Source organism: Notolepis coatsorum, assembly GCF_963971535.1.
Source record: "Notolepis coatsorum genome assembly, chromosome: 5".
NCBI lineage: Eukaryota > Metazoa > Chordata > Actinopteri > Aulopiformes > Paralepididae > Notolepis > Notolepis coatsorum.
This window is the reverse complement of record NC_140169.1, coordinates 148467096-148495046: the sequence shown is the minus strand read 5'-3', so window position 1 is coordinate 148495046 and position 27951 is coordinate 148467096. Positions and strand designations below refer to the sequence as shown.

The following is a 27951-nucleotide window of genomic DNA, read 5'->3' as shown; positions in this document are numbered from 1 at the left end:
GTGGACCATGGTGCGTTTGCTGTTGGTGTGAACGCGATCGAACTTTATATAGTACCTAATCTAGAGCAAATGAGTGACAGGTGCCTAGTGGCGGCGGTCGCGCGACCCAACTTGACAGCGCCGCCGCCCAGTGACAGCTTGCGCGCGACCCAACTCAAATGAATGACAGGCGCGCGGACAGTCTCTCTCTTCCTCTCTCTCTCTCTGCCTCTCTCTCTCTCTCTGCCTCTCTCTCTCCGCGCGCGGACAGTCTCTCTCTCTGCCTCTCTCTCTGCCTCTCTCTCTGCCTCTCTCTCTCTCTTCCTCTCTCTGTCTCTCTAGACTAGCGCCGCGCGCGGACAGTCTCTCTATATCTCTACTCTCTAGTCGACTTGCGCCACGCTCGTAATGACAGTATCTCTCTGCTTTATCACAAGAGACGCTGTCGGCAACTGTTTACGTTTGTGAGTGCTAGTCCAATAGATGAACGACTTGGTGACAGCATGTCCTTTGTTTACAAATTAGATCCGCACCAAACAGGGTAGTGTGAACGCAGACCAAAATCAAACAATGTATCATTTTTACATTTGGTCCACCAGAAAGTCCGGACTATCCCCGGACTTTCAGGTGTGAACACAACACACCCTAAGGCTAGAGATGCCGCGGTATTGATGTTTTCCTTACCGCACACATTTGCAAAATATGTCCTACCGCCGCGGTTATTACCGCACGCACACAAAAAATTTAAAAAAAAAGTTTGAATGCATTTTTTTTTTTAGTAGTAGTCTACTCTTTATAGCATATAGCCTGCCTCTAGTCTAAATGTCTATCTTTAGAGGATGACTTTGCAGCATGAATATTGTTTGGGATTCGGCAAGCACGCATTAGTTATTGAAAGTGAAACACGGATTCGAAGTTTCCCCTCTGGTCGTGCGCAGTTCACTCTGTGTCGCGGGCAGGGGTGGTTAACATTATTATTACTATAAAGTTACTACTTTATAATAAAGGCATTCGTTTTGTGGCATTAACATTATATAGTTATACGTTCAATAACATCAGCGTATTTACCGGACCATAGCAAGGCAAGCAATACTCTATTCATATCTCAGTTCCTTTCTTTGCTCAGAGCGTGCTGAGTTGTCCCATTCTGCGGTCTGTTAATAAAGTTTTCAATCAGACAAGTGTATAGAACGAAGGGCTTTTATTATAACATTCGTTGCAGACAGTAAAATCATTATGTCTCGTTTAGTACTCCTGAGGAGCGATGGTAGTCCACTCCGGCGGAGAGTTAAAGCTAACGTTATTAGCCGTGTTGTGATGAGCTGACATTCAGGACGTAAAAGCACTGCATGACGCTGCAACGTGTGATGCGTCTCTCTTCTGACCAATCAGTGGTCTGCAATGTTTCACGTGACTTTTCTGGTACCCAATAGGGTCGCTTGGAACCTCGATAGAGGAGTAGGGTATATCTGCAGAGCCGCAAGCCCAACGAGAGGAGGGTAATTTATTATTATTATTATAAAAAACAGCAGTGACGCGGTATTCAGCCTACTCTGCGGTGGCCGTGATGTAACAGCGATACCGCGGTAATGCGGTAATCGCGGCAGCTCTACCTAAGGCCATGTTTAGAGTCTGAACAGAAACCGCAAAAGTCGACTTGCGGTCTCACTTTTAATGTTGCGTTTAGACTAGTGTTTTGGGATGGAATTCTGAGTGCAGACGAGGCTGTAAAGACTCGAGACGACGGAGCCCCGCTGTCACACGATTGGCGCATATGTCACATGACGTGCTGTGAAGACCCGCCCTACTCTGCCTCTGATTCGCAGACTGTGGGTGGGGGAATGTGATTGGACCAAAGCAGAGTCACTCACAGACAGTGGCTCCAGTCACTAATAGTTGCGATAGCCGCGGGACAGATTATTGTGTATTTAAAAGTGCTGCCAATGTAGCCTTCAGGTGATCGCCATGGATAGAATCAGACATGCTTTGTTTACGCTTCTAGGCTACTGGCGCATGCCTGTGATGTAAGCAGTACGCGCGACGAGAGCCTTGAGAACCCTTTCGTCATAGTTTTATGCGGTTTGACTGTTCAGATGATAGCGCGAAGGTGTATCGTTTCTAGGATTTCCACCCAGGAAGGTGGTTGCACTTTTTTGCGGATTCTCCCCGTAAAAACGCTGTTGCCGTATAAACAAAAGGCACATCCGAAAAAATATTTTTGCGGATTCACCTGCTAGCGTTTCCGTCTAAACAGGGCCTAAGTCTCCTCCCCACCGCATGTATATATTCTCTCCCCACCGTATGTATATTTCTCTCCCCACCCACCCACACCCTCCTAATGTACAGTCCCCTCCCCATCATATGTATATACTCTGTCAGGACCTAAGAGTAACAGTACTGTATTATTTGCATATCGTATATGTCACAAATGTAACAGTACTATATACCTGTATGTCATGTATGTCCCTATGCCATAAATGTCATGATGTCATCATGTATGTCTTGTATGTCATAAATGTCACTATGAATTGAAAATGGAGGACCCTGATGTAAACAAGACGAACGTCTTTTTTTCTGGTCTGCATCCCCGTAGCAGTTGTTTGTATTGAGCCGTACTGTAATTTGTACCCATTCTGCAATATGTAAATAAAGTTTTCAATCAATCAATCAATACAAACAACTGCTAAGAGGATGATTGATCCCCCAGGGGTCAGTGTTGGGTCCAAAACTGTTCATCTTGTACATTAACGAGATATGTAAAGTATCCAATATATTTAAATGTATTTTATTTGCGGATGACACTAATCTTTTTTTTTCTGGTGAGAATGTCCAGCAGCTTTTAGAGGTCATCACATCTGAAATGAAGAAATTGAAGGAATGGTTTGATAGAAACAAATTATCATTGAACTTGAGCAAAACTAAAATTATGTTGTTTGGAAACTGTAGATTGGATACTCAGGTACAAGTTAAAATAAATAATGTGATTATTGAAAGAGTTTATGAAAATAAATTCCTAGGTGTAATAATAGACCATAAAACCTGTTGGAAACCTCACATAAAACATGTCAAATCTAAACTCTCACGAAGCATTTCAGTCATGAGTAAAGTAAAGTACATTCTGGATAGAAAATCACTCTACATTATCTACTGTTCACTAGTTTTACCATATTTAAATTACTGTGCTGAAGTCTGGGGAAACAATTATAAGTCTACACTACAACCACTTTTTATACTCCAAAAAAGGGCCATAAGGATAGTTCACATTGCAGGTTATCGTGATCACACTAACATATTGTTTTTGGAGTCAAAGACATTGAAGTTAAATGATCTTGTGGAATTTAAAACGGCACAATTTTAATTTATAAAGCAAAAAGTCATGCACTTCCAAGAAACATTCAAGAATTGTTCTTTGATAGGGAGGGGGGTTATAATCTGAGGGGAGAACACAATTTAAAAGTGCTAAACGTACGCACTACTAGGGGTGGGAATCACCAGTTTCATCATGATACGATACGATATCGATTCTTTGGACAACGATACGATATTTGCCGATATCACAAAGTCTCTCACGATACAATACGATACGATTAGATTCAGGTGCCTGCGATCGATATGAGATGATATCATATGCCCATTTAACACAATCAGTAACATTTAGATCAACAAAAAAAAGGTAATGAAAATATCATTTGACATTTGTATTTTTGAGCTCTTCCAGACATTTAAAGGAAAATCAATCTATTGTTTTTAATACAAATAGACCTCCTGTTCACTGTAAAGTGCCACGTTTTTATATATTGAGCTTTAAACTTTAAGCTACATTTTTTGGAACTCAAAACTCACACCCTCCCTCTCCCAAACAGTTCCTACAACAATTTGTTGATGTTGCATGATCATGTATAGGCCTACATTTATTATGTATTATATTGTTTATGTTTAAATAACATTTAAACATCAAACTCCTCTGACCTCATCTGGTCTTTCCAAAGACGCGCGCACACACACACACACAGAAAGGGAGAATGCTATGCTGTAACATCTACACACACGGAGCTACTGCTGTTGTTCTTGGGCGGATATGAGACTCGCCACAGGATTTTCAAAATAAGAGTATCGATATGAATCGATCTTATTACATCGCATCGATCCGATTCGATTGTTGATAATTACATCGATGTATCGATCTGGATCGATGTATCGTCCCACCCCTACGCACTACCATGAGAAGACACTGCATCTTGATATGTGGAGTGAAACTGTGGAACAGTCTAAATGTGGTGCTAAAGCAATGTCCAAACATGAGACAATTCAAACTGATGTATAAGGAAATTATGTTCACAAGGTACAGGGATGAGGAAGGGACTTGATATTCACGGGTGTTTACATTTTTATTTTGTTTTCTATTTTATTTCTTTCATGTTTTACATATATAGTTTTTGTTTTTTGTTTTGCATATATATATATTTTTTTTTCTTTTCTTTTTTATGTTTTAAAATAGTACACTCATTTGAGTAGTGGAAAAGGGGTAGGATTAAATAAGTGTATACTTCTTCCTACTCCATTTCGCACATGTAGATTGAGTTGTTTTGCTTTTGTTATTGTTTGTTTGTATTCATTGCATGTTCGAAATAAAGATTTCAAATCAAAATCAAATCAAATCCAAATTGACTGATTGATTGAAAACTTTATTTAACAGATTGCAGAATGGGTACAATACAGTACAGCTCAATACAATGAATGAATGAATGAATGAAAACTTTATTTAACAGATTGCAGAATGGGTACAATACAGTACGGCTCAATACATACAATTGTTAAGGGGATGCAGACCCGAGAAAGACGTTTGTCTTGTTTCCATCAGGGTCCCCCATTTTCAATTCATATAGACATTTATGACATACACAACATACATGACATTTATGGCATAGGGACATATAGGTATTTAGTACTGATACATTTGTGACATAAACGGTATTCCAATATACAGTACTGTTACCCCTAGATCCTGACAGAGTATATACATATGATGGGGAGGGGACTGTACATTAGGAGGGGGTGGGTGGGTGGGAGAGAAATATACATACGGCGGGGAGGGAATATATACATGCGGTGGGGAGGAGACTGTCTATTAGGGGTGGGGGTTTTGGGCATTTACGGTGGCCAGTTTCGAATTGCAGCCTCCCGTAGGTGCTCTTTAAGAGCGGTTTTGAATGTGGGCAGGGATTCACATTCCTTTACAGCTTTGGGTAGGGCGTTCCACATTGTTGTGGCATAATTGCGAAACGTGTTGTTTGATCCGAATCTGGGTTTAACATGATTTGTTGAGCTTCCTCTGGTGTAGTGGTTGTGGTATTCACTGACCTTTGGGAAGTATTTTGACATGTACATGGGCACCCCGGTCGTATAGTGTATCTTGTAGACCAGGCCCATTGCAAGTTGCTGTACTCTGTCGTCTACTCTAAGCCATCCTAGGTTGTCAAAGTGGGCAGGGGTGAGGTGGGTTCTGGGGTTAAATTATTTCTCTGGTCTGCATCCCCTTAATAATCGTGTGTATTGAGCCGTACTGTATTGTACCCATTCTGCAATCTGTTAAATAAAGTTTTCATTCATTCATTCACCACTGCCACGTATAGTTGTGCAGCACTAGTCAACACAATAGAGTCTAAGCCTCGAGAAGAATACACAAAGTAGTTATAGAATCTCGAGACGGAGAATAATATGTATCACTAACTAACAGATAAGATCATGATGATTAGACATGTGTGTGTGTTATAAACAGCTCCACAGTGACTACATGTAAGTTAGTGACCTGGGTAGAGACAGACATACAGGACAGTACGTGACGCTACGTCTTGAGATGCAAACAAACGAGGCGACACAAGTACACTGTCGCTGGTTCCAGAGTTACTGAAATGATGTGTAGTATAGTTTCGAACAGTTACAACAAACGGGTTGCATTCTGCAGCCTGTAGTAATATTAATAATAACAGCAGAAGCCCTCACCGTTATGCTCCTCTTCAGACACAGGACGCCAGATTACCCGGTGCGTCGTGCTGTCCGCCGCTGACGCCTGTTCTAAAGCGAGACACAAACTGTTTTATTTATGTTTCACTTTATTTCCCCACGCGTTTTCATCGGGTCTCCGGGAGCAGGGGGACACCGGGACACCGGGACAGTGAACAGAATAAAAAGCCGTGCCTTACATTACTGTTTACGTCAGGCAGCGCCGCGGGCAGATATACGATTCCCCACCAAGAGAACATGCTCTGTGGTGGGGCCTATAATAATAATAATAATAATAATAATAATAATAATAATAATAATAATAATAATAATAATAATAATAATAATAATAATAATAATAATAATAATAATAATAATAATAATAATAATAATAATAATAATAATAATAATAATAATAATAATAATAATAATAATAATAATAATAATAATAATAATAATAATAATAATAATAATAATAATAATAATAATAATAATAATAATAATAATAATAATAATAATAATGATAATGATAATGATAATGATAATGATAATAATAATAATAATAATAATAATAATAATAATCAATCAATCAATCAAATCCTTTATTTAACCAGATAAGCATCATTGAGATTAAAATCTCTTTTTCAAGAGCGATCTGGCCAAGCAAGGCAGCAGAAAGTTTCAACATAAAAAAGAACATCACAATAAAATACAGATAAAACATTTACATCAAGCTCCAATTTCAGGCAAGTTATCAAACAGGCAAATGATCAAACACAGTTGCACTGACCAAGGGAACTGAGTTCGTAGGATTTTAAAATGGCTTTGAATTCTCCGAGGGTGACCAGTCCTGGTAATTTTAGGTCCTCCTGTATCTTGTTCCAAGATGAAGGAGCAGCATATTTAAAAGCCCTTTTTCCCAATTCAGTTCTCATATGGGGAACTTCCAGTGTTAGAACAGCTTGAGAACGAAGGGCATACTTATATTGCTTTGTGCACAGAAGCACACTTAGGTACGAGGGAACCAGTTTAAGCAGAGCTTTGTGCACCAGAGAGAGCCATCGAGAAAATCGTCGTATTTGTAGAGATGGATAACTTGCAATGGTATATAGGGTGCAATGGTGCACTCGATTTCCACATCCCGTGACAAAGCGTAAGGCAGAATGGTACACAGTATCAAGCTTTCTAAGGTACTGATCAGGTGCATACATATAGAGTAAGTCACCATAATCGAGTAGTGGTAAGAAGGTGGTCGAGATCAGGTGACTTCTCACTTTAAGTGAAAAACAGGACCTGTTTCTGAAAAAGAAGCCGAGTTTAAGCTTCAGCTTTGACACAAGTTTGTCTATGTGAGATTTAAACGTAAGGTTCTCGTCCACTGTAATGCCTAGATATTTGTAATAATAATAATAATAATAATAATAATAATAATAATAATAATAATAATAATAATAATAATAATAATAATAATAATAATAATAATAATAATAATAATAATAATAATACATAATAATAATAATAATAATAATAATAATAATAATAATAATAATAATAATAATAATAATAATAATAATAATAATAATAATAATAATAATAATTGTAACTGAGGGGTACAATTCCCTGACTGTATTGATAAGTATGGTATCATTAAACCACTACCGTCTTATGTACATTCCTACTGGCCATACAGTACACAGGTATCTAATGATGAACACTTCCCCACAATGAATCGGTTCCACACAAAGTTGTATTTAAGTATTTATTGCAGCAAAAGGTACATAATATACTTTACTTTACTTCACTTTGGATGCGCTTATAAGGCAAAGGAATGTGCGTAGGCAAATCAATAACGAATGTCCATTCTCATATTACGCAGGAGATAATCATACAACCTGAATCTTAGGGAATTATATCTATGGTACACTAGTAATATAGCGGGAGATACTGGAAGGGTCCCCCCGGTTGTAAGCCAGCAAGGGTAGAGGATCTGTCGGTAGTAGAGTCTGGGTCAACGATGATAAGGAGACTCCGAGTACAGGAGACGGTGCAATAAGATCTTGATCCACAGACGAATACAGCTGTTCTCCGTAGCATGTAGCTCCACATGGAAGAAAGCTAGCCGGCCTCAGGCTTCTGAGGGACGGACTCGACGTGGCTCCTCACAGGGTAAATCCCACACACTTGTGGGTGTCGGCGATTCTCCGCTCCATCAATTACAGGACCAAAAGCAAATATAATCCAGCCGAAAAGGGCTATGCAGTCGTCAGGTAGATTATCCAGTGTACATGTCCACACGGTCCTCGTCTAGGGCTCCTCGGGTGAAAGCGCCATGATAAGCAGCCCAGCCTGGATAAGCACTCTAGCTGATACGAGGAAACGTTGGTGATGCTGGTCACTGTAGAACTTTAGCCGCACGATACACTATACACAAATAGACTATTACTGACTTAATAGAATAGGTCGAACTCAACGGTACAGCGTTAAACTCTGACACTTCAGTTATTAATTCGCACGCGGTCTCAATGCTCTATTTGGGGCCAAACAGGCCATACTGCACCGCACGTCGTATCGTGGGTGAGGCTTCAACTTATTGGGTAACTCTCTAAGACTAAGTTTCTGACTAAGTGCTTCTGTATTCACCTGCGCCGTATTTATACGCTTAGATGAATAAACTAGTACCAGCTTTATTCCTGTCTCATATCCTTACGCAGTACCGTTCATGTCCAGGCATGTCCCCGGAGGTGACTTTGAACCTGACTTTGGAGGCATGGCCTTGGCGCCTGTGGACCGCTGTCCAATAGGAGAATGAAATATTATGGTCTGTACTAGGCTAAAGGGATATTCCGTGTATATGTACAAGGAATATACAAGGGATATCAAACGATATACAAATATTATGCAATATATATCAATCAATAAATATATATATTCGGTTTAATCTGATCCTTTGTAACAGCCGCCTCCTAATTAGTCCCACCTAATTAGCTAAGCAGAGACAGATTAACCGCACTGTCCACTACTCAATGTCTGTTGTGAGGGGTAGGGCAGTTCACAAAGTCATGGGGTCATGGTCGTCATCAATAGTATCGGGGAGCCTTGGCAACTCTATTAGCCTCGCCACGGGTCGGGTGTAGATCCGCCTTTGGACGAGCACTTCGGCTGCTCGGACCTTTCCGTCGGCACCGGTGATCACTTTGCTTACGCGGCCAGCCGGCCACATAGCTCGGGGTAGTGACTGGTCGATAATCATGACGACTGTTCCTTCTGTCAAATTGTCTCTCTCTTTCACCCATTTCTGGCGGGTCTGTAGAGACGGTAGATAGTGGAGTAGGAAGCTGTTCCAAAACTTGTCAGCCAATACTTGACTGTACCTCCACATTCTTCGGCCGTTCGCTTCTTCAGGCCTGTACACTGTCTGTAGTAGCGCAGGGTCCAGCCGCCCCATCAAGAGTGTGTTGGGGGTGACTGGGTCGACATCTGCTACATCACTTGAGACGTAACCGAGGGGCTTTGAGTTCAATACTCCCTCGATCTCCGTGAGGACTGTCATTAGGACTTCTTCCGCCACGGTCTGGGCCCCAAGCACGGCGTACAGGGCTGTCTTTATTGAACGTACTTCTCGTTCCCAAGTTCCACCGAAGTGAGGTGCATTCGGGGGATTAAACTGGAAATCAATCTGGGATGGAGCGAGGTGGGTCTTAAGTTCTGGGCCCATAGCTTGGAAGCTCTCTCTCAGCTCTCTTTTTCCGCCTTTGAAGTTTGTCCCGTGATCAGACAATAGTATAGACGGTTTGCCTTTCCGCGATGTGAATCTTCGGAAGGCCATAAGGAATGAGTCTGTGCTCATGGTTGGAAGGAGTTCTATATGCATCGCTCGGGTGGTCATGCATTTGAATACAATACCCCACCGCTTCTCGGTCCCTCTTCCTTTCTTTACATACAGCGGGCCGAAACAGTCCATACCGGTGGAGTGAAAAGGCTTGTCGCCGAGTCGGAGGCGACAGGGAGGTAGGTCAGCCATCCGGGGTATACTGGGCTGTGCTCGCCATTTACGACAGTCTAGACAAGTCCGCTGGAAACGTCGTACTGCTTCTCTCCCTTGCAGTATCCAATAACGGCGTCTGATCTCCGCGAAGACTCTCTCTGCCCCGGCGTGATGCACATCCTCGTCGTATTTCTTTATGATCAGCTCTGTGACCTTGTGTCGGCTGTTTAAGACTATCGGGTACTTGACATCATCCGGTAAGTCTGGAGCTCTCCGCAGACGACCATCCACTCTGATGAGACCATGGGCGTCGCTCTCGGGGGCTAGGTGGAGCAATCTGCTGTCTGACGGGACGGGCTTTGCTCCCTGTAGACAGTCTAGCTCATCGGGAAACGAGTCTCTCTGGGCTCGTTGTAGGAGAAGGAGTTCTGCTTCTTCGTAGTTCGCTGCAGTAATGTCAGTAGTGAGCTGAACCTCTGGGTGGTGCCACAGGAATGTCTTTAGCTGCGCACTCTCAAGGGTGAGGCAATCGTCTATGTCGGGGTCTGTGGAGACGAGTGTGGTCAATCCACAGAACATAGATTTCTTGTTCTCTGCCTCCTCTTTACTCGCTTCCCGTGGGGTGGGTGTAGGCCACTCTTCTTCCGGGAGCTTGAGGAACTCTGGCCCGTCACTGTATAGGTTGTGACGGGTGAGGTCATCCAGGGACATTCCCCGGGTGATGACGTCAGCTGGGTTGTGTTTTGTGTCCACATACCTCCAGCTTGCTGCTTCTGTTAAATCTTGGATCTCTGTGACTCTGACTCCCACGAAGACCTTGTATCTACACGAATCAGACCGGATCCATGTGAGTACTGTCGTGGAGTCTGACCACAAGATTGTTCTTTGCACCGGGATGGTGAGTTCACGTTGGATTAACGTGGCGAGTTGCGCTCCTGCTAGGGCTGCGCAGAGCTCTAGACGCGGGATAGATTGTTGCTTGCGTGGGGCTATTCTTGAGCGAGCCAGGATGAAAGCAGTATGTATTTCTCCTCCCTCCTCTCGGGCACGCAAGTAGGCCACCGAACCGTAGGCTACTTCGGAGGCGTCGCTGAAGACGTGCAGGTCCACCTGGCACGTCTCCGGCCTCACTGTGGGTGGGAAGTAGCTGCGGCGTATGTTGACACCTGGGAGTGAGCTGAGTTCTGTCTCCCACTCTCTCCATGTGGAGGCAAGGTGTTCGGGTATGGGGTCGTCCCAGCCCTGGTCCTTGTCCCATAACGCTCTTACAATCATCTTTGCCCTGGTGGTGTAAGGTAGAATACATCCCAACGGGTCATATTGTCTGGCGAGTGTTCTGTATACACTCCGTCTTGTGGTCGGTAGTGCAGTCGACCTTCCCTGCTCCTTGGTCAGGGGTGTGTGTTTATAATGGAGCGAGTCTGTTTTGAAGCGCCAGACTAGTCCTAATGTCATTTCTTGGGCTTCTCCTGGGATGGTCGCCATCCAGGTCTCGCTGCTTGCTGCCTTGTCCTCGGGGGAGAGGCTGCGCAATACTTGAGGGTCGCTGCTGGCCCACTGCCTGAGATCAAAGCCGCCTTTGATCAGGGAGGCGCGGAGCTTGAGTAGAAGGGCCTCGGCTTCTTCTGGCGTCGAGACGCTTTGCAGACAGTTGTCCACGTAGAAACTATTTCCTACACTTTGTCGGACCTCTTCATCAGCTGCTGGGTCCTCTGCGACGTGTTTTTGCAGTGCAAACGTAGCACAGCATGGGCTGCATGTGGTTCCGAAAGGGAGGACTTCCCATTGATAGATGGCTGGTTGCTCGTCCCCGATCCTCTCTCTCCATAGGAACCGCAGCAGGGGCTTGTCCTCCTCCACTAGTCTCACCTGCAGGAACATCCCTTTGATGTCGCCGCTGATGGCCACCTTGTCTTGGCGGAAACGTAGTAACACGCCTAGTAGAGAGGGGCCGAGTGTTGGGCCGGGCAAGAGCTCTTTATTCAGATTTTGTGATCCGATCTGGTAGCTGCAGTTGAACACAATACGATCCTTGCCGTTGTGGTGGACTTTGTGGTGCGGCACGTACCATGATTCGGTCGTCTGATCGGCCTCTTTAATGTCAATTTTCTTTATGTGTCCCGCTGTGATTAGCTTGTCAATCTCAGCGCGGTACACAGTCTCTTGAGCGGGGTCTCTGGCTAGGCGCCGCTCTGTGTTCAATAGATACCGCTCCGTCGCTTCTTTTGGGGCGTGGAAGGTAGGCATACCCTCTCGCCTCAGGAGTGGAGTTGCGTATCTCATCACTCCGTTGACTTTGACTCTCTTTGTCCCCTGCTCGAGGAGGGCTATAGCGCAAATGTCTTCCTTGGAACGAATGTCTTTCTTTTCGTTCTTAAAGGGCATTGTCTCTAGTGTCCATAGCCTCTCGACATGCTGTAAGAGGGTGGTGTCTTCTTCTGTCACTCTGGAGTGGAGGCAGCTAGTGGCTGCTGTTCGGTTAAGAGACCTAGCGAGGGGGCCTTGTAGTGTCCATCCTAGGCGGGTCTCGACTGCTGCAGGACAGCCTCTGGGCCCTGTGTGGACCCGGTCCATCGGGACGATGAGGTCTGCATGGTCGGAGCCTATCAGCAGGGTCGGGGTGGCACCGTCTATGAGCGGTATAGGTAGTTGACGCAGGTGCACATATTTATCCATCAGCTTGGCGATGGGGTAGGTGTACTGCGACAGGCCTATGTCTTGGCTGGTGAAAGCGTTAGTGATCCTATACCGTCTCTCTGGCTGCCCGCTTGCTGCGATAGTGAAGGAGACATTCTCGCCCTTTATCGTTTTTAGATCTCTTCTTATTGTCCGAATCGTCATCTGGTCTTCGCTCCCCCGCAGCCCCAGCTGGGCCGCAGCGGACGCGAGGAGAAGGGTCTTCTCTGACCCGTCGTCAAGGACGGCGTAAGTGTCCATGACCTTGTCTTGGTAACTCAATGTTACGCGGACCACCTTTAAGAGCACCCGGGCGCCCCCGCTGCTGGCGGGGTCAATGTACATAACACTTGCCTTTGTGCTGCTTGAGGGTGCAGGCTTTCTTCTGTTACTGTCGTGTAAGACGTCTAAGTGGGCTCCGTCACACCGACTACACCTCTTCTTTAAGCGGCAATCGGCTGCCATGTGACTGCGCGCACATTGGTAACAGCGTCGGTTGGACTTTATCCATTGACTCACCTCGTCGGCGGTCATCTTCTTGAACGTGTCACATTGTGACAGCCAGTGTTCCTTTTCGCAGTACGGGCACACCATCTTCCACTTCTCTTTCATCGAGGGGGTACTGTGGTTCTTGCTGCTCGGTACTGATTCTGATTGGTGCATGACGGTCACCAATCTGCGGCCATCGTTTGCTCTCCTAGGTCCCTCTCTGGAGCTTGGTGTGCTCCGCATGAACGTATCCAACCGTAGGCTGTTGACTTCTCTCGCCAGGAAGTCGGCTAGGTCTAGGAGGGATGGCTCGGGACCGTTAGGATCACGGTGGTCTCTTTGCCGCCTGAAGCGCTCTTGTCGGGCGGGCGGAAGCTTCTCTAAAATCCTCTCGACATTAGAGTTCGCGTACAGTTCGTGCATACCCTTTTCCTTTTGCGCCCCCAGCATCCCTACCAGGGATTGTACCTTGATAGACAGGTCATCTAGTGAACGATTGTCTGTGGCTGGGGGTAGGCGGTCAATATGCCTTATCTCTTGTATTACGTAGTCCCATATGCGTCCATATCTTTGGTCGAGTGCTGCTAGAGCCGCGGTGTATGGGGTAGTAGAGGTGGCATATGCCAGCGCTATATTGTGCGCTCGGGGCACCTTGAGGTGCTTTAGTAGGATAGCATATTTGTACGGTTCATCAGCTACATCGGACATCATTGTCTCTAAGCACATTCGTAGCTCTGTGTACTGTGCTCTGTTCTCGTGTGTGAAGTCCGGGAACGTCGGTGTGCCAATGTACGATGCCATGGATGGCTGGCACATCGGTGAGCGTTGGAAGAGAGGCCTCCTAGGCGAGTCTCCTCTTACGTGTCTTGGTGGGCTGGTACCTGCTGGGTACCATGGCCCGCGTACCCAGGTGCTGTTCCTCGGGGCTGGTCGTGCGTCAAGCTCACCCGTGAATTGAGTCGGGGGTCTGTAGCGCAGAGCCGCGGGGGTAAAGCCTGGGCTGTACTGGACCTCCTGGTCCTGTGGAGTACTGTGCTGCTGTTGGGCTTGACTCTCCTCCTCTCCCTCTTCTTCTTCCTCTGGCAGGTCATCTAGATCCTGTAGTCGTCTATTTAGCCTCTCCGCGGTGTAGACCGTTTCTTCCTTGTAGCTGGGTCTCGCTTGGACCGGTCGGGGAAGGGGTTCGGAGAGGGGTATAGGCTCTCTCTGGTGGTCGGGCTCAGGGTCGCTTGATCGGGTAGGGGAGGGTGCCCTTGACCCTTGTCTTGACGAGGCCCTGGAGCCCCGTGCGGAGGGAGGGGGGGTTGCCCTGGTAATCAGCTGCTCCATTATCTGCGCTTGTAATCGGTCGCGCTCGGCTTCGCGCTTGGTGAGAGCGAGGTCGCGCTCTGCTTCTCTTTGGGCACCGGCAGCGGCGCGCTGGGCTTCGGCGGCAGCGCGCTGGGCTTCGGCCTGGTCTCTTCCCATATTCTCTTCCGTCTGAAGGCGTCTAATCTCTAGACGTATACGATCTTCGTCACTCCGTTGCTGCGCTTGAAGGCGTTCTCTTTCCATGGAAGAATGTTCGCGCTCACTAAGCGTCTGTGCTTGGAGTCGATCGCGCTCGGTTGAGGCTGCCAGGCTGGCGAGGAAGGCCTGTGCCAGCATCTTGTCCGCCTCGCTGGGGGAAGACGCTGGTTGAGGTGATCCGCTCCTGGTAGTACTCGTTGGAGATCCGTTCTCCTGTGGCGAGTCGAGGAGATCCATCTCCGGGGTGCTCGTCCCTTCTTGTAGTGGGTCGAGTTCCATCCCTGGAGGGCTTTCTTTATCCTGGAGCTCTCCGGGGACTACTTCTTCGGTCTTGGCGGGGGGTAAAGTCATGTCAGGTCCCTCCTGGTCCCCACTGTGAGCTTGGTCAGTTACGTTAGAACCTACTAGGGCCTCTACTGGCGGGGTAGCCTGGTCGATAGGGTCGGACATAATTTTACTATCTACTTTTTCCGCGTTTACCGTCTGTAGAAAGCTAGGTAGTATACTGGCAACGTAATCCTCTAAGTACTGAGGTGTCTGCCGTCTACGCTGCGGGCGATCTATTTTAGGAGAACCGTTTTGTGGAGTGTTCATCATTGGCCATGTCAATATTAATACCACTATATTAATATTACGCTAGTTACCATCCGGCTCGAAGGACCAATTGTAACTGAGGGGTACAATTCCCTGACTGTATTGATAAGTATGGTATCATTAAACCACTACCGTCTTATGTACATTCCTACTGGCCATACAGTACACAGGTATCTAATGATGAACACTTCCCCACAATGAATCGGTTCCACACAAAGTTGTATTTAAGTATTTATTGCAGCAAAAGGTACATAATATACTTTACTTTACTTCACTTTGGATGCGCTTATAAGGCAAAGGAATGTGCGTAGGCAAATCAATAACGAATGTCCATTCTCATATTATGCAGGAGATAATCATACAACCTGAATCTTAGGGAATTATATCTATGGTACACTAGTAATATAGCGGGAGATACTGGAAGGGTCCCCCCGGTTGTAAGCCAGCAAGGGTAGAGGATCTGTCGGTAGTAGAGTCTGGGTCAACGATGATAAGGAGACTCCGAGTACAGGAGACGGTGCAATAAGATCTTGATCCACAGACGAATACAGCTGTTCTCCGTAGCATGTAGCTCCACATGGAAGAAAGCTAGCCGGCCTCAGGCTTCTGAGGGACGGACTCGACGTGGCTCCTCACAGGGTAAATCCCACACACTTGTGGGTGTCGGCGATTCTCCGCTCCATCAATTACAGGACCAAAAGCAAATATAATCCAGCCGAAAAGGGCTATGCAGTCGTCGGGTAGATTATCCAGTGTACATGTCCACACGGTCCTCGTCTAGGGCTCCTCGGGTGAAAGCGCCATGATAAGCAGCCCAGCCTGGATAAGCACTCTAGCTGATACGAGGAAACGTTGGTGATGCTGGTCACTGTAGAACTTTAGCCGCACGATACACTATACACAAATAGACTATTACTGACTTAATAGAATAGGTCGAACTCGACGGTACAGCGTTAAACTCTGACACTTCAGTTATTAATTCGCACGCGGTCTCAATGCTCTATTTGGGGCCAAACAGGCCATACTGCACCGCACGTCGTATCGTGGGTGAGGCTTCAACTTATTGGGTAACTCTCTAAGACTAAGTTTCTGACTAAGTGCTTCTGTATTCACCTGCGCCGTATTTATACGCTTAGATGAATAAACTAGTACCAGCTATATTCCTGAACCTGACTTTGGAGGCATGGCCTTGGCGCCTGTGGACCGCTGTCCAATAGGAGAATGAAATATTATGGTATGTACTAGGCTAAAGGGATATTCCGTGTATATGTACAAGGAATATACAAGGGATATCAAACGATATACAAATATTATGCAATATATATCAATCAATAAATATATATATTCGGTTTAATCTGATCCTTTGTAACAATAATAATAATAATAATAATAATAATAATAATAATAATAATAATAATAATAATAATAATAATAATAATAATTATTATTATTATTATTATTATTATTATTATTATTATTATTATTATTATTATTATTATTATTATTATTATTATTATTATTATTATTATTTTTTTTTTTTTTTTTTTTTTTTTTTTATAAGATAATTTTTTTTGCGTTTTATCGCTTTATTACTACTGGGCAGTCCAGTAGGGAGAGACAGAGGAGAAATGGGAGACAGATAGTTGGGTCAAGAACCAACATTCTGTGACCATTCTCTGGCTAAGATGTTTTGATGATTGATTTGACTTCTATGGACCTTTTATAAAATATTTAGCCCCCGTGTCCCTCAGAAAAATCCCGGCATTTTTTGTCAGATGGCCAAATCCAAAATACCTGCTGACGCCATCTTGAAAAATTAACTTTTGATCCAGAGCACCTAGAATCATGTATGAATACACTTTTTTGTGTAAGTCAACCATGACGATTCCAATTCTGACATCAGTTTGACTCTATGACATCAATTTGACCCAGAAATCCAAGATGGCCACCATACAGTAGAGCGAAAATGTAACTTTTAATGTCAAAACCAATTTTACCATGGTACTGCTGTACTTTAAACAAACTACCTTCATAAGGATCTCAGCAAAATAATTTATGAATGTACAGTATGATAAGATAACTAATTATACTTCAAAATACGCTCTCTTAAATAGCTGTAACTTGAACAGATTAACAATGAAACCACTTTTTTATTTTTTTTTATTTTTATTTTTTACTTTATAGCATTTTCAGCTTTTTCTGGCCACGCAGGACCGATAGAGGGAGAGAGGGAGAACGGGAGGAGAGGTAGGGAAGACATGCAGCAAATGGTCGCCGGGACTGGGAAATGAACCCGGGACGACCGCTTCGCGACTCAGCACGCTATGTGGTGTGCTACTGGAGCGCCCCAACAATGAAACCACTTTAAACATGTCATGATCAGTCCGAATCAGAGCATTCTGCCTCACTAGATTCTGAATCATCAGATTCCAATGAATCACCCCTCCTCCTCCATACATCATCATCTCCCTTCTCATCATCATCCTCCTCACTCTCCTCTTCCTCACTTTCTTCAGCTGGCCCTGGTGCAGGTAGATGTGTTGGGAGAGCAGGTCGTGTGTGGCGGACAGGGCGACAGCGACCACCCACCAGCTCCCAGCCATGTCCGAGTGGCGAAGGGTGTCGCTTCAGGGAGGGGTGGCGCACTAGATATGCCAAGTAGTTGGCACGGAGGCAGTGTTGGCGTAGGCTATCTGCATCTGGAGGGAGATGGATGAATGATTTGTTCTTCATTCTCTTCCACTTTGTGGCACGGGCCTCAGCCATGGTGCTACTCTTCTTGTCGCCATAAATAACATGTCGTGTGAACTCGAACAGCTCCTCTAGCACCTCCTCCTCAAGGTAAAGGCTATCTCCACACCGCGAGAGCAGCCGTCGTGCCATAGGGCTCTTTGCCACCTTGTCATACACCGACGACTTACCCTTGTCATAGAAGCCTGAATTGGCATCACAGCCTGTAATGCAGTGTAGCTGCACAATACAATCTGCCATCTCCTCAGTAACCAGGCCACGGCAGAAGACCGTGTTCTGCTTTCTCTTGATGCAGAGCATACCGGGCAGCTGTTGAGAGATGGCCGCTGCCATGACATAGGTATCGGTGTCGGCTGCATCAATGACCACAGGGCCACTGTAGCCTGACTCACGTAGAACTGTGTAAGCAGAGAAGAGGATGGTGTCAGCCTCAGACTGGTCAAAGCTGTAGTTCTGCATTGGTTGCTGGGTTGACAAGTTGGTGCAGTGGGAGCCAACAGAGTAGACGATCTCTGAATCTACACCCTGTGCAACAAGGTCAGTCAGATAGCTGCATATTACTTTTTGTAGCCGCTCCTTGTTGCTGACGCTACACAGCAGTGTTTTGAACTCTCTGGCAGAGGGAAAGGGGTCGCCCAGCTTCATGTAGGTGTTGGGGACATGTACCTTACCTTGTACCCGCAGATCTCGCTCATCATCTTTAGTTGAGTATGCTACGTCGTACGGGTCATTTACACAGAAAATACGGTCAGCATCACCATGGCGGGCAAGGATGATGGATGATACCTTGTGGACATAGTCCAACCACTTGTATGGGGTGCCATCTTGTGTCTGCCGATCTTCTGCTGATGGGGTTGCCATCCTCCAGATCATGCCCATGTCGACAAGAGCGGTGTAGGGTTCTTGCAGATCTACAGATTGGAGAGAGAGCTTCTGAATGAGCTTGCTCTTCTGTGTCTTCCTATATGTGCCATTGGAGTTGAATAAGGCCACACATTCCTCGACAACATGATGTTCCAGCAACTCTGAGAGATTCACAAGTTGACTGACCTCAACCAGGTCGATCACTGCCTTGAGAGCACTCCGCTCCATCTCAGCAGCTCTTGCTTTGAGTTCCTCCCCGGGCTTCTCCATGCAGGGCTGCTTGGCAAATGTCAAGCGTTTGCTCAGAGGGACAGGTGCATGGAGGGAGGTTTTCTTACTGAACACTCGGTCTTGCAAGAAGCTGGTCAACTTCTCCTCTCCCACAGCATAGGCTGAGTTGAAGTCCGCGATGAGTTCATCAGAGGCAGGCATGGCTGACTGTAGTGTGCGGAGGGTGGGTGAGGCTGGATCAAATGGGAAGGAATCAAACTCATGCATGCGACCAGGTCCTGCACACGCTGCTCATCTTCTCTCATCCTTTTCAGACCACATTCTATGTGCTTCCTCTTGGCTTTTTTGTGTGTGGCCAGGGCATTGTGAGTCACCCGGATCTTGGCCAAATTGTTCACATTTCTGGAGTGCACCAGCAGCTGCTTCTCATTCTGGAGGATGGAGAGCCAGCCAGACTTCATTTTGCTGCCCTTGTTCATTGTACACTCGATCCACATGTCCCAGGCCATGTTGGAGTAGGGGTTGCCTGTGATGGACTGAGTGAAGTCAGTACGAAGGAAGGCGACCTGATCAGCAGGGAGAGCTGTCAGCATTGCCCAGAAGTCAGGCAGCCACCTTCCATACCTATTGTTGTCGTACACTACCATGAATGCATCCGTCATAGACAGGAAGTCCCTCCAGTAGTCCGCCATGTCACTGGCCTCCACCTGGGTGAATAAATTGGTGATGAGGCTCTCGAGGTCAGTATCATCCTCCAGTGCCGCATGTGCAGCTGCACGGGGTTCTTGGGAGAGACTCATATCTCTCAGAATCTCAAGGTTCTCCCTTGTCTCATCAGCCAGGTTGGGCATGAGCCTCCCCTTTACCAGCTGACTCATGAGTGCCTCATAGATGAGCCTCAAGCAACGCAGCCCCCTCTTGTAATGCTTGCCTTTCAGTGCACGGTCGATGGAGCCCTCTGCAATAACTCCTCCTGCCACAAGTACATCTCCTAGCTCACTCCCCTTGTAGCGCTTGTAGATAGCGCTCATCATCACACACTGTGTATGGAAGGGACCAAGAAAGGGTACAATGTCATGGTACTTGTTTGGGTTCTCGGCCTTGAGCAGAGTGATGAGGACGTACACAGGATGATCTCCCACTAAGAAGGCGAAGGGCATGTGCTTAGTTGCGATGATGGTAGACAGCTTCTCCATGATGTCATTCACAACTGACTTGTTGGGCGGTTTATTGTAAGATGTATGAAAATAAGCCTTGCTCTTCCTCTGCTCCATATTCAAGCCAGCGTGAAACCCATTGTATGAAGGGATAGTGCACGCATGCACGCACGTACACGCACACACATGTGCACACGCACGTATGCGCACACACACACACACACACACACACTCGCAGTCTATTGAAGAAGAAGGCCTGGATGAGCGAGGTCAACAGGAGTTCTTCATGTCAAGGAATGGCGAGATGGCGTGGTCCAAGATACCTTTTGAAACAGAAGGCTGAGCACAAGCTCAGAACATCATCAAAATAACTCCTGAAAGAAACAGCTTTCGAACACAACACAAGGGTTAACAAACCCCAAACACAGGGCTACAATGACTATATTAGCTAACTAGTTGTTGTTGCTAGCTAGCTAGCTATTGGGAAAGTTGTTAGTCTGAAGCCCTGCCCAAACACCAAATCTTACTTTCCCATTCAAAAGTTACATTTTCGCTCTGCTGTCTCTTTCTACATTTCTGCTCTACTGGATGGTGGCCATCTTGGATTTCTGGGTTAAATTGATGTCATAGAGTCAAACTAATGTCAGAATTGGAATCGTCGTGGTTGACTTACACAAAAAAGTGTATTCATACATGATTCTAGGTGCTCTGGATCAAAAGTTAATTTTTCAAGATGGCGTCAGCAGATATTTTGGATTTGGCCATCTGACAAAAAATGCCGGGATTTTTCGGAGGGACACGGGGGCTAAATATTTTATAAAAGGTCCATAGAAGTCAAATCAATCATCAAAACATCTTAGCCAGAGAATGGTCACAGAATGTTGGTTCTTGACCCAACTAAGAGTGGGGGGAAGACATTCGGGAAATAACGACGGATTCGGGAATCGAGGCTGAGTGCGCTATGTGGTTCGCCACTGGGGCGCCCCTGTTATTATAATAATAATAATAATAATAATAATAATAATAATAATAATAATAATAATAATAATAATAATAATAATAATAATAATAATAATTATTATTATTATTGTTATTTCTTTTTATTTTTAAGATAATTTTTTTTGCGTTTTATCGCTTTATTACTACTGGGCAGTCCAGTAGGGAGAGACAGAGGAGAAATGGGAGACAGAGTGGGGGGAAGACATTCGGGAAATAACGACGGATTCGGGAATCGAGGCTGAGCGCGCTATGTGGTTCGCCACTGGGGCGCCCCTGTTAATAATAATAATAATAATAATAATAATAATAATAATAATAATAATAATAATAATAATAATAATAATAATAATAATAATAATAATAATAATAATAATAATAATAATAATAATAATAATAATAATAATAATAAACTTTATTTGTATAGCACCTTTCATACAGAAACTGCAGCTCAAAGTGCTTCACAACAGAAAAAAAGATAAAATGAGCACATAAAGTGCAGACATATGCATATTTTTGTATTTTTGTATGTTTGATTTTATAAAACTCCGAAACAATGCTTAAAGTTATGCCTAAACTTAACGGCGAAAGAATGCGAATGCACGTTAAAAAAAAAAAAAAAAAAAAAATGAAGGGTATCGAACTTGCCAGCAATGGGCCGTAGGATCCACAGCAATGCAGCGCTGCCAATTGAGCTAGTTCTGGATAGTAAAAAAGGGGGGATTACTGCTACATAATGCTGCCGCGTCGCCGCAGGGGCGTGGCTAGACGCAAGTTGGGCGTGGTTAGACACAAGTTGGTTGCCTTTAATATTTAGGCGTGAGGGACAGCTGTCTATTTTTGCTTTATTTCACCTCTCTGTGAGGGATGCGTGAATATTAAAGGCAACCTACTTGTGTTCAGCTTTTCGTTCAGCGTTTCCCTGATTGACCGCCCTAGCACACGCCCTTATCTGCGTCGCGCCGCTCTGTGTTGTTACGCAGCAGAGAGGACGCGTCAGAGAGTGACCGTGGCCGCGCATGCGGCTCCCCCAGGTGCTCTGAGAGGTGCTCGTTGGTTAATGCCTCAATGCCTCGTTGTGCCTCGTTGTTTTAATGTATAATGTTATTTCGCGTTTGTAACGTCATAACATCGCTGGAGGCTGCTGACTGATTAATAATAAGCTCTCTTTATTTCGCTTCCATTCATTTTGGGGACGATGTTCAAATATCATACTTCTGAAGTATAAACAAACTATACTGCTGTGACGATTTTGAATTGTAACGTTATTTCGCGTATACTGTAATGTTATTTCGCCCGTTGGAGGCTGCTGACTGATTAATAATACGCTCTCTTTATTTCGCGGAGCATAATGTATAATGTTATTTCGCGTTTGTAACGTCATAACATCGCTGGAGGCTGCTGACTGATTAATAATAAGCTCTCTTTATTTCGCTTCCATTCATTTTGGGGACGATGTTCAAATATCATACTTCTGAAGTATAAACAAACTATACTGCTGTGACGATTTTGAATATCTTAACATGTATTTACGCCCATACAATTGTGGATATAATATAGAAAACACATCATTATGATATTGTCAGATGGCGTTGTCAGATGTGTAGAATTCACCTACTTACAATTATTTTCATGTAAAATACAATGGTGAGTGAGAAATGTATCTCCAGTGATAAAACCCAGTGCTCTATGATACACAGCGTGGATGGGCTTTCAGGTGGAGGGAGGCGCATGCATGTACATAATTTCACCATAATCAAATACAGACATAATTGTGGATTATTAAAGAGAGCTTATTATTAATCAGTCAGCAGCCTCCAACGGGCGAAATAACATTATACGCGAAATAACATATAACGTTACAATTCAAAATCGTCACAACAGTATAGTTTGTTTATACTTCAGAAGTATGATATTTGAACATCGTGCCCAAAATAAATGGAAGCGAAATAAAGAGAGCTTATTATTAATCAGTCAGCAGCCTCCAGCGATGTTATGACGTTACAAACGCGAAATAACATTATACATTATGCTCTGCGAAATAAAGAGAGCTTATTATTAATCAGTCAGCAGCCTCCAACGGGCGAAATAACATTATACGCGAAATAACAAATAACATATAACGTTACAATTGTACAGTTTCGAGTTAATCAGTCAGCAGCCTCCACTGATGTTATGACGTTACAAACGGGCGAAATAACATTATACATTATGCTCCGCGAAATAACATTATACACTCTGCTGCCGCGTTCGCTGCGCGCTTCATTCATTTAATTTGGGACCTTGCAGGGACCTCTGCTGCCGCGTTCGCGGCAAAAGGGGGCGGGGGGTCGTGGCCAATCAGAGAAAAGCTGAACACAAGTCGGTTGCCTTTAATATTCACACGTGAGGGATAGCTGTTAATCCCTGTTCCCTGTGGTTAATTGCCTCATAATAATAATAACTTTATTTGTATAGCACTTTTCATACAGAGGTTGCAGTTCAAAGTGCTTCACAACAGTAAAAATACAGGCATGGGTGAGCATAGCAGGGTATGGTAAATCACAGTGTTTCACATTAGGATCTAGCATCCTAATAGGCTCTCTATTCAGTAATACAAATAATAAAGTAGTTTAAAATGATTAAGTTTAAAAATAGTCTAAAAATTATAAAATAGAACGGACATACAACAACAGTAAAAAATGTAAATAGCAAGGTTACAGTAAAAAGTGTGAAAAATAGTTTAAAATTATTCAGTTTAAAAATAGTCATCAGTAAGAAGTAAAAAGTGTGATAACCGACACATGAATTTGATAGGCAGTGTAAAATAAGATAAAATTAGCATAGAAAAGTAGGCAGGGTAAGAATAGTGCAGGTAAGTCATTGAAATGCCTGAGCAAAGAGATAGGTTTTAAGCTGTCTTTTGAAGATGTCTAGCGAGTTGGCTTCCCTGATGTTTTGGGGTAGTTTGTTCCACAGTTTTGGGGCATAGTTGATAAAGGCTGCATTACCGATCCTCTTTTGACTGTTTCTGGGAGCCTCTAGTAGTCCAGCAGCTGATGATCGCAGTGTTCTTGCTGGCGTGTAATTTATTAGAGTGTTGGTGATGTAGCTAGGTCCCTGTCCATTTAGAGCTTTGTATGTAAGGAGAAGGACCTTAAAATCAATTCTAAATGTTACAGGAAGCCAGTGTAAAGCAGCTAAGACTGGACTAATGTGCTCTCTCCTTTTGGTTCTAGTTAGCAGTCGGGCTGCAGAGTTTTGGATTAGCTGAAGCCTCTCTGTGGTTTTCTTAGGGAGACCTGTGAAAAGTGCATTACAGTAGTCTAACCGGCTAGATATGAATGCATGAATTAGCTTCTCAGCATCGTTCTGATTAATAAATGGTCGTACTTTTGCTATATTTCTGAGATGGAAGAACAATGTTTTCGTTACTTTGCTAATGTGAGAATTGAAGTTCAGTTCTGAATCTATGATAAGCCCGAGACTAGTGACCTCAGATTTGAACCAAGGGGTTAGTCCTCCTAGGTTCTTTATTAACGTTTCTTTTTTAGTTTTGGGGCCGATAATTAGAATTTCAGTTTTGTTCTCATTTAGTTTCAGGAAGTTCTTACTCATGTATTTATTTATTGCCAGTAAGCAGTCTGTAATGGAGCTAATCGCTTTTTGGTTCAGCAGATATGTACAGTTGTGTATCATCCGCATAGCTATGGAAATCTACATTATGTTCTCTGATGATATCACCCAGAGGTAACATGTAAAGGGAGAAGAGTAAAGGACCTAAGCAACTCCCTTGTGCAACTCCATAGTTGTTGTCGTATATATCAGACATGTGCTCTCCTAGTCTAACATAGAATTTCCTCCCTCTGATGTGTTTTGAACCAGCTTAGCACATGTTCTGAGAAACCGACAAGGTTTTCAAGACGATCGATTAGAATATCGTGATCAATTGTATCAAATGCTGCACTGAGATCTAGCAAGACAAGGATGGAGATCTTATTCTCGTCAGAGTTTAGCCTGAGGTCACTGATTATTTTGGTGAGGGCAGTTTCAGTGCTATGATATTTTCTGAATCCCGACTGAAATTCTTCTAAGATGGTGTTTTCTTCAAGAAAGGAATTTATTTGAACTGAAACTATCTTTTCAAGTACTTTGCTAATGAATGGTAGGTTGGATATTGGACGATAATTTGCCATTTCATTACTATCCAAGTTAGGTTTTTTTAGTAATGGCTTTACAACTGCTGTTTTAAAGGCATCTGGGAAAATACCAGTTCTAAGGGAAGTGTTTATGATATCTAGCAAAGGGCTTGAAACACTATTAAACACCCGTTTGAAGAAAGCTGTAGGTATAGGGTCAATGTCTGAGGTGGAGGAGTTACATTCTGAGACAGTTTTGCAGAGTACATCTAATGTGATGCATGTGAAACTTCTCATGGTTACATTGCACGGTTTGCTGCAATCAGCTTTATTTCCATCATGAGTAATGCTGGCCCTGATCAAGGTTATTTTGTTGTTAAAGAATAGTGCAAGTTCTTCACACTTAACCGTTGATGACTGAGGAGGTGTAGGGGCAGTGTTGAGTAGTAGATTAATAGTGGAAAAAAGGATTCTGGAGTTTCCAGCATTTTCTGTAATGATTTTAGAGAAGTAGTCTTTCCTTGCTAAGCGGATGGTTTTATTATAAGCAGTTAAAGCATCTTTGTATATATCACAGCATATGGTGGTTTTTGTTTTTCTCCATTTTCGCTCTGCTGCACGACATTTCCTTTTTTCTTTGTTGACAGCATTATAGTTCAGCCAGGGCGAGGCTCTGGTTTGTTTCTTTTTCATTTTTAGTGGGGCGACAGAATCTAATACAGATGACAGTGCATCATTGAGATTTTCTACCATTTCATTTAGAGAGCTGTCATGATTGTGTGGTTCATGTAATCTGATAAGATTAATGAACTTTGATTCAGCCTTGTCGTTTAGGAGCCTCTTTTTAACTATGATTTATTTTTTTGTTTTAGTAAGGGTTATTTGAGTATCAAAAAATATACAGTGATGGTCGGAGACAGGTAATTCAGTTATTGAGACATTTGTTATGCTTAGCCCAGTTGTTGTTATAACTAAGTCTAATGTATTTCCAAGCTTGTGAGTTGCATTTGTTATATGTTGTGTTAGGTCAAAGCTATCCAGTAGATTTTCTAGCTCTATAGTTTTGGAGTCTGTTTTCTTATTAAAATGGATGTTCAAGTCTCCATTTAGGATCACCTTATCATATCCGGTAACACATAATGAGATCAGTTCAGAGAGCTCCTGTATAAATATTGGTGAGTGTCTGGGCGGTCGGTAAATTGTGACGATAATGGTTGATTCCGTTTTGAGCTCAATGGCAAGATATTCCATCGACATGAACTCGCCTAGTTCCGTGATTCTAAACAAGAGTTTTGAGGAGAAAATTGCTGCAACTCCGCCACCCCTTCTATTTTTTCTGGGTATTTGATAAAAATTATAGTCTGGTGGAGAAGCCTCAATCATTATTGATGTAGCTGTGTCATTATTTAGCCATGTCTCTACTAGGCAAATGCAATCTAAGTTATTTTCTTTAATCAGATCATTTACTAAAAAAAATTATTATTCAGTGATCTGACATTTAGGAGGGCTAATTTTATTTGTTGGACTTCTTTAGAGGAGGTCTGCTTTGGCTTGACCTTGATGGCTTTGAGGTTAATAGCAGGTGCACGCATTGATGGTGTATATCTGTTATAGCTTTTACCATGCCATTGGCTGGTTAAGATTACCGGTATGTTTTGAAATATGGCATGGTGTTTGTACTATTCATTTAATACCCTTTTTGGTGCTAGCAGACTGTCCATCTCCTCTAGTGCATGATGAGCTGATTTGATTAGCTCTCTCGGGGACATTTGATCAAGCGGGTTGCTGGTGGCCATGATGGCCTTGTCTGGGGACAGGACGCCTTGTGCTCGTGCTTGTATCATGAGTTTGATGCCCTTGGAAGTCACTAAGTCATGACGTAGGTTTGCTGCTAGAAGCCTCGAACCAAGGCGGTTTGGGAAGAATCCATTCCTCTGAAAGCGTTCAGGATTATTCCAGAACACATTAAAATTGTCAATGAAGGCGGTCAGGTGGCGTAACGGAGATTGCGTTCGTCACCAACCCCGGAGCGGCTGGATTCGCCTGTTCGAATCCAGCTCACAGCTCCGGGGTTGTCACCAGCTTGGCTGGCCGTTCACACTAATACAATTGGCAGTATTAGAGGGTGGGAGAAGCTGGCGGGGTGGGTCCGGGTCGTTGTAAACAGCGACTCCTACAGTTCGGTCGGGGCGCCTGCTAAGCGCGGATAGGATCTAAGTGGGATAGTGTGATCCTTCCACACGCTACGCCCTCTCAGTGAGAATCCGCGCTGCCAGGTGAAAAGAAGCGGTTGATTGGCTGGACGTGTGTCGGAGGAAGCACGTGGTAGCCTTCACTCTCCCATACCGACTGTGGGGGGTAAGTGCACAGCGACCAGGAAGGGGATTGGGAATTGGCATAACGACTAACATTGGGATGGGAGAAAATCGGAGGAAAAAGGAGGGGGAAAAAGATCAATAAAAAAAAATTGTCAATGAAATTCATTCCGTGTGTAAGACAGGCAGATTCTAACCATGAATTAAAATTTAGGAGTCGACTAAAGGCTTCTTGACCTCTGCGATAGCATGCAATTGGTCCACTGATGGATACATCCTGATAT

The 27951-nt window shown here is 44.1% G+C and overlaps 1 protein-coding gene across 1 annotated transcript in view; it reads right to left on the bottom strand.

Moving 5' to 3' along the window:
- Window positions 1-6106, bottom strand: part of uggt2 (UDP-glucose glycoprotein glucosyltransferase 2) — a gene marked incomplete at its 3' end in the record, with an annotated part of 260476 nt that extends 254370 nt beyond the window's left edge. The window contains exon 1 of the mRNA XM_084314328.1: window positions 5983-6106. The remainder of the gene's footprint in view (window positions 1-5982) is intronic.
- Window positions 6107-27951: the final 21845 nt, after the last annotated feature.